The following is a 17869-nucleotide window of genomic DNA, read 5'->3' on the forward strand; positions in this document are numbered from 1 at the left end:
ATATTATGTTTCAGTGTCCCCTTATATGCTCGTACATTCAATGTACTGATGTCATTCGAACTGCATCATTTCATGATGTAGATCATACAGGTGTTCAGGGTCATTAACATACGCTCTTTTGATACCACTTGCAGTCCCAGTTAGCTTTGGTGAGCCTCCTTACTTTCGAAGGGTTTCACATTTGCTTTCCAATTTGTTAGGATGTCGTGGGTCTTGTCCCGACTTCCTTCATTATTTAGAGGCTTCATAGACAATAGTATTTTGAGGAGTCTTTTTCATTTCCATTGTTAATGTTCTAAGACTTGGGTTGCCTTCTTATGGCTAGTTGAATATTTTGAACATTGTGAGTTATTTATTTTGAGACAATTGAGTTAATCTTTGCATTTGAGTTCCTATGTTGTTGAGTGAGTCTTCCGTTGAATATTGAGCCAGGACAATGGTTTGCTTGGGGACCAGCAATGGTTCTCAAGTGCCGACCACGTTGAAGGTGTAGACTCGGGTGTGACATAACTTGTATCCATGCGCTTCATATTATGTTAGAAATATTACCTACTGGACCCCAAACCCTAATAAAAATTGATTAATTATTTTATCTATTTGTTTGATTTTTTCATTTGGATCATTTTTTACCTAAATTGTAAACACTTCTGCGATGTGGCAAAAAGTTCAAAGGTAAAGACAATGACAAGAAGCAGTCATATACCAGCGGTATCCGAACACTTTCTGATCTGAATAGTTCTTCTACCCAACATTCAAATAACGATTCTAATACTTTCCAACAACTTTGTTGCTGCTGAAAAGAGACTATTCATTTTCTCTAACCGTACATTTTCTTTATCATTTCTAAACTTACTTTGAGTATTAGCTTCTTGTTATTTCAAAAAAAAAAAAAATTCCTTTTTCTCTCTCTCTAAATATATATATTAAAAGTATGAAGGTCCTTAAGAATGTTATTTGAATTTTTCTCCCTTCATTAAAAAGCACTGATTTAACAAATTCGTCTTTTCACCATTTTCCTTCAATTATTATTTAATTTTATTTCTCCAATTATTATATAATTTACTAAGTTAATCTTTTCTTATGAGTTTGTACTTGCATAGGAGTATCTGATTCTAATGACAAAAATAAGAGAAAAAAATTGCCTAATTTATACAATGGTTCTTAAATTAGTATAGAAAAAATTATGTAGCATAAGGGTATTCTAACGCATAAGTAAAAACGACAAAAAGGATCCTTATTTATATTGTACCATAATTTTCTAATTTGTATAAAAAAAAAAATCCACATACTTCTATATTTAATTATAAATGTATATAAAAAAATAATTTAGTGTGTATTACAAATGGATTATGTATCTATTATAATTTATTCCTTATTTTTCTTGAATGCAATTTTTTATTATCGTGACACACACGTGCATCACATGTAATCTAAAGTAATATACATAGCATATACTTTAAGTTTTTATTTATATAAATTTCACGCTACGAGTAATAACTTTAGTAGATAATTGCTCCAAATGAATTTTCAGATCATGTATAATTTTACATTATTTAAGCTGTTGACACCTAATTTTGACCCTCCATGATATGAATTAATTACCGAGCTTCTTCAATTTCAAACGATTTAAAATAATTAGTTTTATAAAATTTCAAAAAGAAATAATAAAAATAGTTTGCAAGTTATTTTAAATTGTTTTGTCACTTTTATAATTTTAAATAATATATATGTTTTATATAATTATGTATATAATTAGTATATTTTTTTGAAATATTTGAAAATCATCACAAAAGATTTTACGTTTTAGTTAAATATTTTGTTAACTTAGTTTGGATTAAATTATTGTTATAATTTTAAATTATTTAGTTTATAGTTAAATTAATTATTTTATTTCGTTACGATTAAGAAGCTCGTTAATTAATTAATATTAATTCAACTTATTTAGGTTTTAGCCGATTTGTTAATTAACTCAATTTTGTTAACTTCTTAATTTCGTTTGGCTAAATTGTTAATTCATGGCTATTTCTTGATTGTGAATCTAACCACTTTGTTACCTCAATCCAAACTCAACTTTCTTGAACCTTTGGGCCAGAATCTACCAACCCAATACCCAATTCCCAATTCTTTGGGTCCATTATCAGCAATTATACAATCAGCCCACCAAGGACCCAATTCCCAATTCTTTATGGAAACGATCACTTCTTAATATGCATTTGCTTGTACTCACTAGTTCTCCAATATACAATTTAGTTTACTTTCAATTAGTGCTAGTAATTACTTTGCTTTGAATATTTAAGTCTTTAAACATTTGTTCATACTTGTGCCTCCTATGAGTTTTGAAATCAAGAAATATAATATTCACCATGTTATTGGAAAGATATTTTATCTAAGTCCGTGAATAATTTCCTTCTGTTTCAATTCTCTATATGACTAAGCATGAGTGTGTACTAATTTGTCAAGGTGAAATTATTGGAACGAGTATAGGAATCACCTGGTGAGCATTAGTGATGCTTATGATGCCTATATGTTCTCTGTTGATACTTGTAGTAATTTGTAGGTGTCTTGAATGAGTTATATCACAATTATCTCTAGATGAATACATAATTGTATAGTTGAAATCATTGAATGCTTGGTTGACAACATGACGCAGCAGGTCGACAATGTCAATAAAAAAATTGAAAGTGATGTCGAAACTAATTCAATTGCCTTGATGAATGCCAAGAGTACAGGTGGGGGAGTGGAACTGATACATGAATCTAATTGGGCTGTGGTGACGAAGAAAAAATCTCCAAGTATTGGAATTGGTTCGCCTATTAGTAACACAGTGCAACAAGTTGTAGACAGTCAAACTACGAATTCAGGTGCTCGAGAAATTGTTCCACAAGAGGTCATGTGTTTTAACACTTTTGATGCTCTTATGAATAATTTAGTGCATGAGATCAATTCATCTCAAGTTAACTCTACAAATGAATTAGTTATTTCTAAGGAAAAACAAGGTGCGTCAAGTACTTTGAGATGGATAGATATAGCAGATGAAGAGGAGGAACAAGTCACTTCTCCTCCTATACAAAAGAAATTGAGCCCAACAGCTCCCGCTTTTGTGCCTAGTAGTGCCAAGTTAGTAACTCCCCCGCAAGGTTTGTCACCATCAACAAATGTTGCTACAATCTTAAGTGATCGTTTGGTGAGTTCTAATATTAAAAAATTGGCTTCACTTGCGCCGATTAACATTAACAAACAACTTCAAGTTGGTGGTAGTAGTACTTTGTCCCCAAATAAGTTTGCTAACCTAAATGATGAGGACATCTCTGAGGAGGGTGAGGAGGGTGAGGAAGGTGAGGAAGGTGAGGAAGGTGAGGAAGGTGAGGAAGAGAAAATGCTGGATTATTATTTTGCAATTGCAGCTAGGAATGCAGATATTTCTCCTAGGCAACAACGCAATACAAAACAAAGCATGAAAGAAAGCATAGTTGGGATGGTAAAGTGACTGAAGAATTTGTTCCAAGGCAACTACCGATGCGACTCGCAAAGCAAAATCATATGACAATAACAACAACTTCAACACTATTCAATAAAGCCAAGAAGTGATGCACTATCAACTGTTATTGGACATATTTGAAGAAGAAGACAAGAGAAACATATTTCAAGTTCCTTTAGGAGGCCAATCTATCTTGTTTAGTTCATACATTTGTAAAAGGAAGTTTGAGGTTGATAACTCAACTTTTTCCTTGGCCTTTATGATTTTTCATTACTTAAGAATCCTCACTTGTAATATCATCATATAGTGTATTATAAACTTTGTGATGATCATAGAATATCTAGTTCTCTCTAGCTCGTATTTTCTTCATGGTTGTTAATTAGTAGAGGTTAGGTACCTCATTAGGATTGGTAAGGTAAGGTCTAGCCTCCCTTACTTGTACTTATTCCTATTGAGATTTTTTTATGATTATTATTAATAAAAAGCAACTAGAACACTGTCTAGTGGTACAAATTTGCAAAAAATAAAAATAATAATAAAAATACTTGTGACATCTATTCGAGTCTATATGGACTCCACCCTTACATATTCTTGAGTTTTTTTCGAGTATGAAACATCAAAAGAAGATGTATAAGGAAAAGGGAAGCGGATATATGGGGGATAGAAGCGGAATTACAAGTTCCGGAAGTCCAAAAATAAGCTGTATATTTATTATATACAGTAGTATACAGATGATATACAGGTCCAAATGAGTAAATACAAGTTGAAGGAGCTGAAATGGGTTGTATAAACTTGGTATACAGTTCTATGTATAGAAAAAAGGACAAAATGCAGTCTATATACAGCAGTATACAACAGGTGTATACATAGATTTCAGGGCTGAAAAACGGGCCAAGCCCAATGGTTTTCGTTTAACACAACAGGTGGCCAGCAGCAAATTTAATTCAAATGGGCCCAAAGCCCATTTTTCGGGCAGATTCTTAGACTTAGGACAGGTTGGACTGAAGCCCAAAAATCTGATTTTTGCCTCTCTTTTAGGGCCCGTTTGGCCATGCAATATGGTATTATGATATAATATCATAATATGAAATTATGAGATGAAATTGAAGTTTTGTTTGGACATGCGATATGTAATTTTTGTATTGTATATTTTCTCATAAACATAAGAATCCCATAAGTTGTAAAACTATTAAAATAGCCCCAATTGTTTATTCAATTTTACCAAATAAACAAAAAATTATAAAATCGCATAATAAATTATTATAAAGTTATTTGTTCTCCACTTAAATAACTGTTTCATCTAATTTTAATTCAATAAAAAAAGTGAACATAAATTGTAGTGTACTAGTCTTAATATTACTCAACACTCGGTTGGTGTGAGTTAAAGTGACTATATATTGGTGAGAATAATAAATTTTATGTTGGTGAGAATAATAAATTTTAAAAAGTAATGATGTCATTATAAATTTTATTTACATATAAAATAAATGGTCAGTAGGTATAAATGTGGGGTTGTTTTAACAAAATATAAACTTGTGGGGATCAATTTTTGTATTAAAAATATCTCAAATCATGATATGGAATCCCCATATCATGATTTTTGAAAAATATGGAATCACATCTCATGATATGGAATCGCTATAAAATCGCATGTCCAAATGCTGATTCCATCTCACGATTCCATGTTGTGATATGGTATCGCATGGCCAAACGTCGACTTAGTATCCTCCTTTATTGTTATTTGTCTGTTTGTATTAACCAAACCTTTTATTTGTTTTGGTTTAATTTAATTAAATCTCTTAACGAGTAACATTTTCATTAATTAAACCTTTGAGCAATTTATTTAATTACTTGCCTACTTAGGGCCCGTTTGGCCATGTGATATGGAATCATGATATGAAATCACGACATGGAATCATGATATGATGTCATGATATGAAATCACGAGATGAAATTGAAGTTTTGTTTGGACATGCGATATGAAATTTTTGTGTTGTATATTTTCTCATAAACATAAAAATCTCATAAGTTGTAAAACTATTAAAATAACGCCAATTGTTTATTCAATCTTATCAAATAAACAAAAATTTATAAAATCGCATAATAAATTATTACAAAGCTATTTGTTCTCTTTCATCTAACTTTAATTTAATAAAAAAAATTGAACATAAATTGTAGTGTACTAGTCTTTAATATAATCCTTCCAAAGAGTACGGAAAATTTTCTCACGTTGAACTTGCATTTCTCGATCATGTGACCGAGAAGACGACCAACATTGTTACTTTGAGCCATTTGTTGGTCAATATCATCCACAACTATATTTTCATGCTTATAGACCATAAATATTTCATCAGTACTTTGGTATTCTCGCAAATAATTATGTAACACTGCACAAGCTATCACAATTTTCACTTGTGTATCAATATCATAATGGTTCATGCCTTGTTTCAGTATTCTAAATCTATTTTTCCAAGCTCCAAAAGTCTGTTAAATCACATTGCGCAGAGATGAATGCCTATAATTAAACAGTTCTTTGGCATTTTGAGGCTCTCTTTCACTTCCTCGGTAATCTTGCAAATGATAGAGTAGTCCTTTGTATGGAGCTAAAAATCCTTTTGTATTTCGGAAACAACATCAACAACATAATATTTATTTACCAACAAACATTTTATAAAGAATTACTAAAAGCATATGTGACGTAAATGAGACTTTGTGTAAATAAATAATATTTATTCTAAGGATGTAATTTAAAGTTACCGTGTGGCGGAAATGGAAATTGTGCCGTTGGTTCAACAAGTGCATTCTCAAGTATTTTACTATCACGTGCAGTACCTTCCCAACCAACAACAACAAAGGTAAATCGCATATCAAAATCACAAGCACATAAGACATTTTGTGATGTTCTTCCTTTGCGATTACGATATGCTTGTTGCACCGCTTTAGGAGCCTCCCCTTCTATATATGTTCCATCAATCGCACCAACACAATTCTACCAAGTAAAAAATACATCAATATTAGTTTAGTGAACATAAAATAAATTGGAAGCATTATATAATGCACTTCATAAAAATAATGTTTGTAAGAGTAATAAAAATAGTGCTTCCAAGATAATGCAAAGTCATAAAATAAATAGTATCTCTTTAAACAAAGTTGCTAGGAAATATGTAACTAAATACTAATAACTTACACATAAAATATAAATGTGCACTTATTAAGGCCATACAATTAATAATGTTTGAAATTTTACCTTAAACCAAGGCCAAAATCGAGTATTATGTCGAATTTTGGAATGTACACCTGTCATATTTTTTGATTGTATAAATGTTGGTGTCATCTTGCTAATTGCCTCGGCAGCTATTTTAACATGCCGGTTAATTGTTTCAAGTGAATGTTGAAAAGTTTCACTTGCCGAACATTGACTATCATTTCGTGCAATGATTGTTAAAAAAATACCCAAAGCCTCCTCAATTTGAACCCGCGTGGTCCGATGCTCAATTGGTAACAAGTTATTTTGTTTGATCAAACTAACAAACCTTTCACGGGCTCTTCAAGATTTTATGGTTGAGTATAAATAATTATGCATTTAAGTCTATCCAACCTAACTTTCATATCAATTTATTAGAGTCAATGAAGAGAACACCTTTCACTCCATGTTCAAATAGATATAACTATAGTTGTAATAAATACAAAACGGTAGAAGTAATAAACAATAGTTAGAATAAATGAACATAACAAATTTATTACTCAACAATCGGTTGGTGTGAGTTAAAGTGACTATATGTTGGTGAGAATAAATAAATTTTATGTCGGTGAGAATAATAAATTTTAAAAAGTAATGATGTGATTATAAATTTTATTTACATATGAAATAAATGGTTAGTAGCTATAAATGTGGGGTTGTTTTAACAAAATATAAACTCGTGTGGATAAATTTTTGTATTAAAATATCTCAAATCATGATATGAAATTCCCATATAATTCCATATCATGGTTTTTGGAGAATATGGAATCACATCTCATGATATGGAATCATGAGATGGAATCAACGTAAAATCGTATGTTCAAACGCTGATTCCATCTTATGATACCATATCACGATATGGTATCACATGGCCAAACGCATAGTCTCTTTGTTTTGATAAAGACCACTTCTTTCTTAAATTGTTTTAATCCTCGTTTTGACAAAATTTACTAAATTATTCTAATTGCTTATGTTCTTTTCCTTCAAGTGATTTTCTTTAAAATATTACACATTTATAGACAAATGAAATCAAAATAAAAGAAGTATAAATAAACAAAATTAGGTAAAATAATCTTTCTTTACTCGTTCATTTCTTTTCAAAGTTAGTCAAAATATTCTGATCAAGTCGTAGGATAACCGCGTGTTAGCAGACACTTTAAATGCTTTAAAAATCTTTTTAAAGTGTAAATGAGAACCTCTTACCCATTTTCTCTAAATTTATAAAGACTTAATTTGTTAGAGTATTTTTTAAACTTAAGTTTTCTTAATTTCTTTAAAAATTAAGTGGCGACTCTTTTCTAAGTAATTTTCTCAAATTGTTTTATACTTAGAACATTTCAAAAGTGATTTTTCTAAAGATAGAAAAATTACGACAAAACAACATCCACATTTGTAATATCAACATGGAGTGCATTACAAACTCTGTGGTGGTCACAAAATACTTAGTTCTTTCTAGCTCTTATTTTCTTCATGCTCGTTAGTTAGTAACATTAGCTAGGTACATCATTAGAATCGATAAATCAAGGTCTAGCCCCCTTATTTGTACTTATCCGTGTTGATATCTTTTTGAGGGAAAAAAATCATATATAATTGCTTTAGTAAATAATTAATATTGAAAGCTATATAGCACGGGGCTATTTAGCTTTTTTGTCAACACCTAACAATAAATAAGTTGTTTATCTGGACAATTAATAAGCATGATCATATAGATCCATCTACGCTTTGGTCTAAATTGTTTATATTTGATGCCAACTTTCTGCTAATATAACTTTCGAATAAGAGAATAGTACAACGTTAACACGTGTAAATTACAGACAAAGTTATATTATAATTTCATTTATGTTTCTCTTTCCTATTTAATGTCACCAAATTCAAGATGCACTTCCATAACACACGACAAACAAATTTATTTTATTCTAATTTCATACAATACTCTCCCATTACGTTATATATATTCAAAGCAAAAATCATCCCAGAACATGATGGTGATGAATTCTCAAGAGTAGTACTCTTCTAGACCCTGAGGAATTCAGAATATGATAGTTGATTTTCTAGCGGACTACATTCAAAATTATCCTGTTCGTAGTCAAGTTGAACCTGGTTATCTAAGAAAAGTATTACCAGATTCAGCCCCATATCAATTGAGAAAATACTCGAAGATAGGATATTTTTCGGGGGTTGACACATTGCATATTTCCCTTGTATTTCAAGTAGTGCTGGAATTCTATCTAGGTGAAATGCTTAGTGTTGGTGTTAATGTGGTTGGATAGCATCACCAGCTGCTACTGAGCTAGAGAATGGATTGGCTTGGAAAATTGATTACACATACCTTTTTTTCTGGTGGTGGTGGAGGTGTTATACAAGGTAACTTCCAATATTTGGCCAAATATTTCAAGTGAATCACTTATACAATATTGAAAATTTTTTATATTCAAATACAATTTAAAGATGGTCCAAATGCAAGCCTACTAGTAATAATGATTGAATTGTCCAAACATGACATATTAGAAGTATTTATAGATTGTAACATATATACTTGATATGTTGAATTTCATACAAAACAACTAAAATGCTGCCAAATATGATACGTATTAACTAAGCTAGTTTCGATACATGTCAAACGACCCTTTTACTATTTCCAATAGCTAGGTACAACTTGTGAAGCTATGCTGTGCACTATTGTTTCTGCAAGAGTTCAAATGTTGGAAAAAATCGGAAGAGAGAACATTGGCAAACTAGTAGTTTATTCATCTGATCAAACTCATTCTTCTTTCCAAAAGTCTATCAAGATATATGGGATTAGACCAGAAAATTATCGCGCTATCCCAACAACAAAAGCTACTGAGTTTTCCCTATGTCCAAAATCGTTACGTGGAGCTATTCAAAAAGATATAAAAGGTGGCCCTTATTCTTGTGTGAAACTACTTCAACAACCACTATTGATCCATTGCATCCACTCTGTGAAATCGCTAAAGAATATGGAATTTGCATGGGTACGTTGAAATATTGTATGCATCACTATATCATTTAAGAACATAAACGGTTAGAGAGATCTTTTTTGCGTATGCAGGAAGTGCATGCATTTGCCCAGAATTTCAACATTTTCTTGATGGCGTTGAAAATGCAAATTCTTTTAGTCTAAATGCACACAAATGTTTATTTTCTACCTTGGATTGTTGTTGCCTTTGGGTGAAAGATCCAAATGTAAGATTAAATACTTTCAGGATCTTGAACATGATAATCTTACATAGAGAATGTTAGGGAACATACCTAATGAGAAAGACATCATTACAAAGAGAAGCGGAAGCGTTAATCGTAAATTGGTTTCTACCTCTTTGCCCTAACTTTATGTTACCACAACCGTCAGTGATGAAATTAATGTAGAGAATATGTGGTAACCCTAACGGGTGGAGGGAGGACCAATTTATAGAGGTTATGACTTAATCTGGTACGTCCATCAAGTAACCAATGTACGGACGTGATCTATTCCTTATTAAATATTATTTATGGTATTACTTTGATTCCAAGTAAACTTGGGCCATAAGTAAGAAATAATTAATAATAATTAATAATAATTCTTACATTCTCCCACTTGGCCCAATGACCATATAACATTAATATTTAATAAACATTAGTTGCGCATACAATAAATCTCTTCTATAATGTCCATCATAAATACCACAATATAACAAACTACTAATGCGAGTTATGGTGGTTGTACATAAATTTTAAGCTACATACTTCCTTCCATATACTACTACATTAGCAACTTATCATACTAGGTTCATAAGCTATAAAACATATAACATTATGGTCCACAATAATGTCTCATAGAGACTTATCTTGTGATATCTCAAAACAATAATGTATACACCATTATGAGAAACAAGAAATTCATTAATGTATATCAGAAACACATAATATGAGCTCAGAGTGTAAAAACATCATAAATGTATCAATCATAACTACAACCAAGACCCATTCTTTGAACATGTTCTTTAAATGTCTTTGGTTGTAAGCCTTTTGTTAACAGATCTGCAATCATGAGATCAGTTCTAATATTCTCAAGTAACACTCTTTGTTTCTGAACTTCTTCCTTGACAGTAAAGTACTTTAATTCCTTATGTTTGGCACATTTGGAGTACTTATCGTTCTTGGAGAAGAATACTGCTGCAGCATTATCACAATAAATTTTCAACGGCTTGGTAATGGTGTCGACAACCCCAAGTCCTGAAATAAAGTTCCGTAGCCATAATGTATGAATTGTGGCTTCATAACATGCCACAAACTTGCTTTGCAGTTTTTTTTTTCATTAACCCATTCCAGGATTACTTTGATATCTTCCTAGCATTCCGACCGCAAAACTAATATCCGGTCTTGTGCAAGTTTGAACATACATCAAACTTCCAACAATAGAAAAGTAAGGAATTGTTTCCATTTCTTTTCGTTCTACATCATTTTTTGGGCATTGCATGAGATTAAATTTGCCCCCTTTTTGAATAGGAACTATTCCTGCTGAACAATTGTTCATGTTAAATCTCTCTAGAACTCTTTCGATATAACCTTTTTGAGACAGTCCCAATAATCCTTGTGATCTATCACGGAATATTTCTATCCCTATCACATAGGATGCCTCACCCATATCTTTCATTTCAAAGTTCATAGAGAGAGTCTTTTGTCTCACGCAATATGCCTAAATCATTAGCAGCAAGTAAAATGTCATCAACATACAGGACTAAAAATATAAACTTACTCCCACTAATCTTTTGGTATATGCACCGATCAACGGTAATTTCCTTAAATCCAAAAGATGTTATGGTATCATTAAACTTTATATACCATTGTCGTGAGGCTTGTTTGAGTCCGTATATTGACTTCTTTAGTTTACACACCATCTGATCTTTTCCTTTAATTTCGAAACCCTCTGGTTGGTCCATATAAACATCTTCCTCGAGGTCTCCATTAAGAAAGGCAGTTTTCACATCCATTTGATGTAACTCTAAATCATAATGAGCTACTAAAGCCAAAACAATTCTTAATGAGTCTTTCTTTGAGACCGGTGAAAATGTCTCTTTATAATCAATGCCTCTTTTTTGAGTGTATCCCTTGGTAACAAGTCTGGCTTTATATCGTTCAATATTACCATTAGAATCACGTTTGGTCTTGAAGACCCATCTACATCCGATTCTTTTAGAACTTTCTGGTAATTGAACAAGATCCCAGACTTTGTTGTATTCCATGGATTTTAACTCTTCATTCATGGCATTAATTCATTTATCAGACTCAGTGCTTTCTATGGCCTGTGAAAATGAAACCGGATCTTTATTAATTCCAATGTCAAAATCTGACTCTTGCAAATAAATCACATAATCATCTGAAATGGCCGATTTTCTTTCTCTTTGAGATTTTCTTAATGGCACTGTTTGTGATTTATTTGCGTCAAATATTTGTGAGTTAGTTCTTTCTTGAAGTGTTTCACCCAAATATTGTTCAACATTGTTAAAGTGTTTTTCAACAATAGGAACAACATTTGTTATTGGTGTGGAAGTAGGTACATTTATGGGTAATGAAATATTTATCCTTACCTCATTAATTTCCACACTTTGTCGTTCAACACTCCCACTAACTTCACCATTCTCAATGAATTTTGCATTACCGATTTCAACAATTCTCGAACTATGATTTGGACAGTAAAACCTATACCCTTTAGATTTCTCTGGATAACCAATAAAGTAACCATTTACCGTTCGAGAATCTAATTTCTTTTCATGTGGATTATAAACTCTAGCTTCCGCTTGACAACCCCAAACATGGATGTGTCTTAAACTAGGCTTCCTTCCCGTCCACAGTTCAAAAGGGGTCTTTGAAACTGCCTTACTAGGAATCCTGTTTAATAAATATACAGCGGTTTTAAGAGCATACATCCACAATGATTTGGGTAATGAGGAATTACTCATCATACTCCTAACCATATCCATAAGTGTTCGATTACGCCTTTCTGCAACACCATTTTGTTGAGGTGTTCCTGGCATAGTATACTGTGCACATATGCCATGTTCTTCAAGGAATTTTGCAAATGGACCTGGACATTGTCCTGATTCGTTATACTTTCCATAATATTCACCACCTCTATCTGACCTAATGATTTTCACTTTTCTATCTAATTGTCTTTCAACCTCATTAACGTACACTTTGAGAGTGTCCACTGCTTGAGATTTTTCTTTCAACAAATAGATAAATCCATAACGTGAAAAATCATCGATAAAGGTGATAAAATATTTTTCACCACCAAAAGATGGAACATCAAAGGGTCCGCAAATATCAGTGTGTATAATTTCAAGAAGCTGAGTGCTCCTTGTGGCACCTTTCTTGGTATGTTTGGTTTGTTTTCCTTTAATGCAATCCAAACATATATGAAGATCAGCAAAATTCAAATTCGGAAGAATTTCATTCTTTACTAATCTTTTTAATCGTTCCTTGGATATATGACCCAAACGTTTATGCCACAAATAAGCAGAACTTTCATTTAGTGAACTACGTTTAATTCCAATATTTTGATGAATAGTAAGCAGGGATTCAGAAAAATTATTATCGAGTTTCAATCTATATAAACCATCAATAAGAACACCAGAACCATAAAAAATAGTATTCTTATATAAATTGAAACATCCATGTCCAAACTTAAAATCAAATCCAGAAACATCAAGTCTTGAAAGAGAAATCAAATTCCTAGAAACTGAAGGAACATAAAGAGTCTGTAATTGATCAAGGTGATGTCCAGTCTCCAAGATCAATCGATAAGTCCCTATGCCTTCAATTTGAGCTTTCATGCGATTTCCCATAAATACGAAATCCTTATTTGGATTTGTAGTTTGGATCGTAGTGAATCCCTACAACATAGTGGATACATGAGTAGTTGCACCATAATCAAGCCACCAAGTATTATTAGGAACTTCTACTAAATTTGATTCGAAACATACAAAAGCACTAAATATACCTTTCTTTTCAAACCAAGCTTTACGTTTCAGGCAATCTTTCTGATAATGTCCTTCCTTTTTACAGAAACGACACACATCAGCCTTGAGTTCCTTATGAGCGTCCTATGGAACTTTAGCAGGTACTTTCTTTTTCTTAAACTTGGTGACCTTCACTTTAAGTCCTTTATCAGCTCCTTGACCTATAAGGTTAATGGAATGACCTCCTTGTTTCTTAAGTCTTGACTCCTCTTGAGTAATCATACTGGACAATTCACTAACATCCCACTTTTCCTTAATAGTGTTATAGTTAATTTGGAATGGTCCATACTCAAGAGGCAATGAGTTCAGAATGAACTGAACCAAGAAGGTGTCATCCACTTTCATCCCCAAAGTCCTAAGTCTTGCTGCAATGTTAGTCATCTCGATGATATGATTTTGCATACTACGCGACCCATCAAACTTCATGGTCGTGAGTTCAGCCATTAGTGTACCAGCGAGAGACTTATCAGCAGAACGAAAACGTTCTTCCACAAACTTCAGGTATTCCCTGGCACTTTCTGTTTGTGGACTAGTACTCTTAATGTTGTTAGCAACAGTCATTCGCATGAACATAAGGCTTAATCTGTTAGAGCGTTCCCATGATTTATGAAAAGACTTCTCATCCTCACTGCTCTTATCAGTAATGGCAGTAGGTTTGTCATTCAGCAGAGCCAAGTCAAGATCCATTACACCTAAGTGGAACTGTACTTGTTCATGCCATTCAGAGAAGTTCAATCCATTGAACACAGTAACAGACGAAGCATGCGAATGAAGAGGAATAACTGCAAAATAGATATCCATGCTCACAAATCAGAAAATAATGTGAATTCAGTAAAACGATAAAAAATATATCGTAATTCTCCTTTGGGTAGATATTACGACACATTATCATAATTTAAATGTCAATTTTTATCTTTATTAGGTAATTGAATATTTTTAATCAAACATATACGACATCTTTGGATATACAATATATGTTTGACTGAAAAGATTAATTTACCTCATAATTTTCACTTTTCGTAGAATGATTGATTCACCTTTGGGTAAATTCTTAAGTTCTAGCAATAGTGAAAGTCAATTTATCTATTTATTTTTCAATATATAGGCATTTAATTAACCTTCATAGATAACTGACAGTTTTATGAATGCATATTTTTCTTAACCATACTAGTTTGGCCACTTCGGTGACTAACAAGCTATATGAATACAAATGCATACATAATCTCATAAAACTTTGTGCATACGAATAATTTTAAACATTTTAGTTTGGCCACTTTGGTGACTAACAAACTATAGAAACATGATACATGCATCAAGTGATCATAAACATGATATGTGTAAACGTTAATTTCTCTAGTTTGGCCACTTTGGTGACTAACAAACTATTTTGCACAAAGTACACACGTAATATTTATTGTTTAGTATAACGATCACTTTAGTTTATTGCACAATTGATTCATTACCACATAAACTAAAAGAATAATAATATTATTTTAATAATAAAATCAATAACTTGTGCAATAAAACAAAATTGTTCATTGTCGTTATTGATAACATCAATACACTCAACATTAAATGAAGAAAGGCCTTCAAATTAAGTTCATTAATTTATTCTTATTTTAATAATAAAGCCAAACTGATGCGGAAAAGGTTAAAAAACAATTCTCCAAAAAATGCCGCATCCATATAACCCTCTTTTCGATTATTTTACTTTATTAATTTAAACAATTAACTATCAAAGTTTCTATGAAACAGTCAAATTAAATTGTTCAAAAGAAAACGACGATGGTTCATAACCATCTTCACATATCGCACGATTTTTTTCTTTTTTTAATCCCAAACTATGAACCATATATATAATTTCACATATACATATTATGTAAATATTATTCATAAAGATTCAAGATATACGAAGATTATCCGTTCAAACAATCCAGGCTCTGATACCACATGTAAGATTAAATACTTTCAGGATCTTGAACATGATAATCTTACATAGAGAATGTTAGGGAACATACCTAATGAGAAAGACATCATTACAAAGAGAAGCGGAAGCGTTAATCGTAAATTGGTTTCTACCTCTTTGCCCTAACTTTATGTTACCACAACCGTCAGTGATGGAATTAATGTAGAGAATATGTGGTAACCCTAATGTGTGGAGGGAGAACTAATTTATAGAGGTTATGACTTAATCTGGTACGGCCATCAAGTAACCAATGTACGGACGAAATCTATTCCTTATTAAATATTATTTATGGTATTACTTTGATTCCAAGTAAACTTGGGCCATAAGTAAGAAATAATTAATAATAATTCTTACACCAAATTCACTCACAAAAGCCTTGTCAACTACACCTGAATACTTGAGAAACAAAGCTAGTGACTCCCAACAGGTAGAAGCTATAAATTTACATACTCCCTCCGTCTCATTTTATCTGGCACTTTTCGAATTTCGAGATTCAAACTAGTCTATTTTTTATCGTAAGTTTTTCATGGATCTTTTAAACATTTTGAATTATTAATTATTGTGACTTATAGTACTTTTTACGTAGTTTACAAATATATAAATTTTATTTCAAAAAAATTGAAGATTCCATAGGTTTATTTCCGGTCAAACTTAAACTGTTTGACTCTCGAAAAGCAAAAAGTACCACATAAATTGAGACAGAGGGAGTATAACTTATGTTCAAATTATTATAAGGTCCAATTTAATAGGTTGATGATTTGCCTATACAACAGGTGGCAGATTACAAAAATTGGCAAATTACTTTAAGTCGGAGGTTCAGAGCATTGAAGTTATGGTTTGTGCTACAATGTCATGTGTAGTCAACATTAAAAAAATCATAAGAAGTCATATCAAAATGGCTAAGAATTTTGAAGGACTTATATCAATGGATGAAAGGTTCGAAATTGTGGTCCCTAGAATTTTTTCTATGGTGTGTTTTAGGGTTTCACCTTTGGCATTGCAAAAAAGGTTTGAATTTGATGATGAAGCACGAGTGAATGAGTTCAATGAGAAGTTATTGGAATCCATTAATTCAAGTGGTATTATTCATATGACTCATACAATGGTTGGAGGAATTTACATGATGAATTCGTTTTGCCATTGGTGCACCTCTCACAGACTATCCCCATATTGCTAATGCTTGGGACGTGATTCGAAACCATGCAAATGTTATGCTATAAACTTTGACATTTGTTGCACTAGTAAACTTTTAGCATAATTATATAAAAATGTGAACAGTATATTGAAAAATAAGACATGCTACATGCCTTAACGCATGTACACTATATCAAAAATGATCTTTAGCGGCAATTAATTAAAGATAATAACTCAATTGCTGCTAAATATGTATTTTTAACAACAATTAACACTCTTTGTATATGTCCCTAAAGCCTTTAGTGACATTGAATCTAATCGCATTTAACTAATGTCGGTAAAGACTTTAGCACTCTTTATTAACGTGTCTATTTATTGCCGCTAAAAATTGTTTTTGATGTAGTGGTAGTACATTGATGATAATGTAAAATTTCTCTTACACTATAAATATATACTAAGTAGTTAATTGTTTTTGTTTTCTCGTGTATTATTTTTCATTTTCATCATATGTTCTTGTTACACAATATTATTATTTTTCTTTAACCTCCTTATCACATCTATCAAATTCAAATTCTAAGTAAATAAATCCAGACGTCTCCGACGTTGAATGAATAAGTCTATTAGACTAAGGTTGATGACCTCACCCCAAGGCTCAAGTAACCTCTGCCTCCAGATGAGCGTAACTTCCAAAACCACGATGCCTCTTAAGTTACCCACACGTTCATCATAGTCCTAACACACAATACACTCAATATACTTGGTGGAATCCACTACCCTTTGAATCAAAGCTCTTCTGGAAGCCAACAAAAGTCGTAGCTAGGCGGAAAAGATAAATAAGTCCATTGGTGAATCTCCTCACCCTTTCAGTCGTAGTATAAAGTATCATCAAACCATAGAAAAATAAAGCATGGAATATAATCTCATAATCAGTAATGAACATGTCATCGTGTCACAACCCCTCAAATCGAATCGTATTGTCCTCTCTCACACTATAGGGAGCAATTTATTTTCCAAAAAATACCTTTAAAATCGAT

At 32.0% G+C, this 17869-nt stretch overlaps 1 pseudogene; it reads left to right on the forward strand.

The window, feature by feature from the left end:
- Window positions 1–2641: 2641 nt before the first annotated feature.
- On the forward strand, window positions 2642–16931 carry LOC125859082 (phenylacetaldehyde synthase-like; annotated as a pseudogene).
- The last annotated feature ends 938 nt before the right edge of the window (window positions 16932–17869 follow it).

This window comes from Solanum stenotomum, chromosome 3 (genome assembly GCF_019186545.1).
Source record: "Solanum stenotomum isolate F172 chromosome 3, ASM1918654v1, whole genome shotgun sequence".
Taxonomy (NCBI): domain Eukaryota; kingdom Viridiplantae; phylum Streptophyta; class Magnoliopsida; order Solanales; family Solanaceae; genus Solanum; species Solanum stenotomum.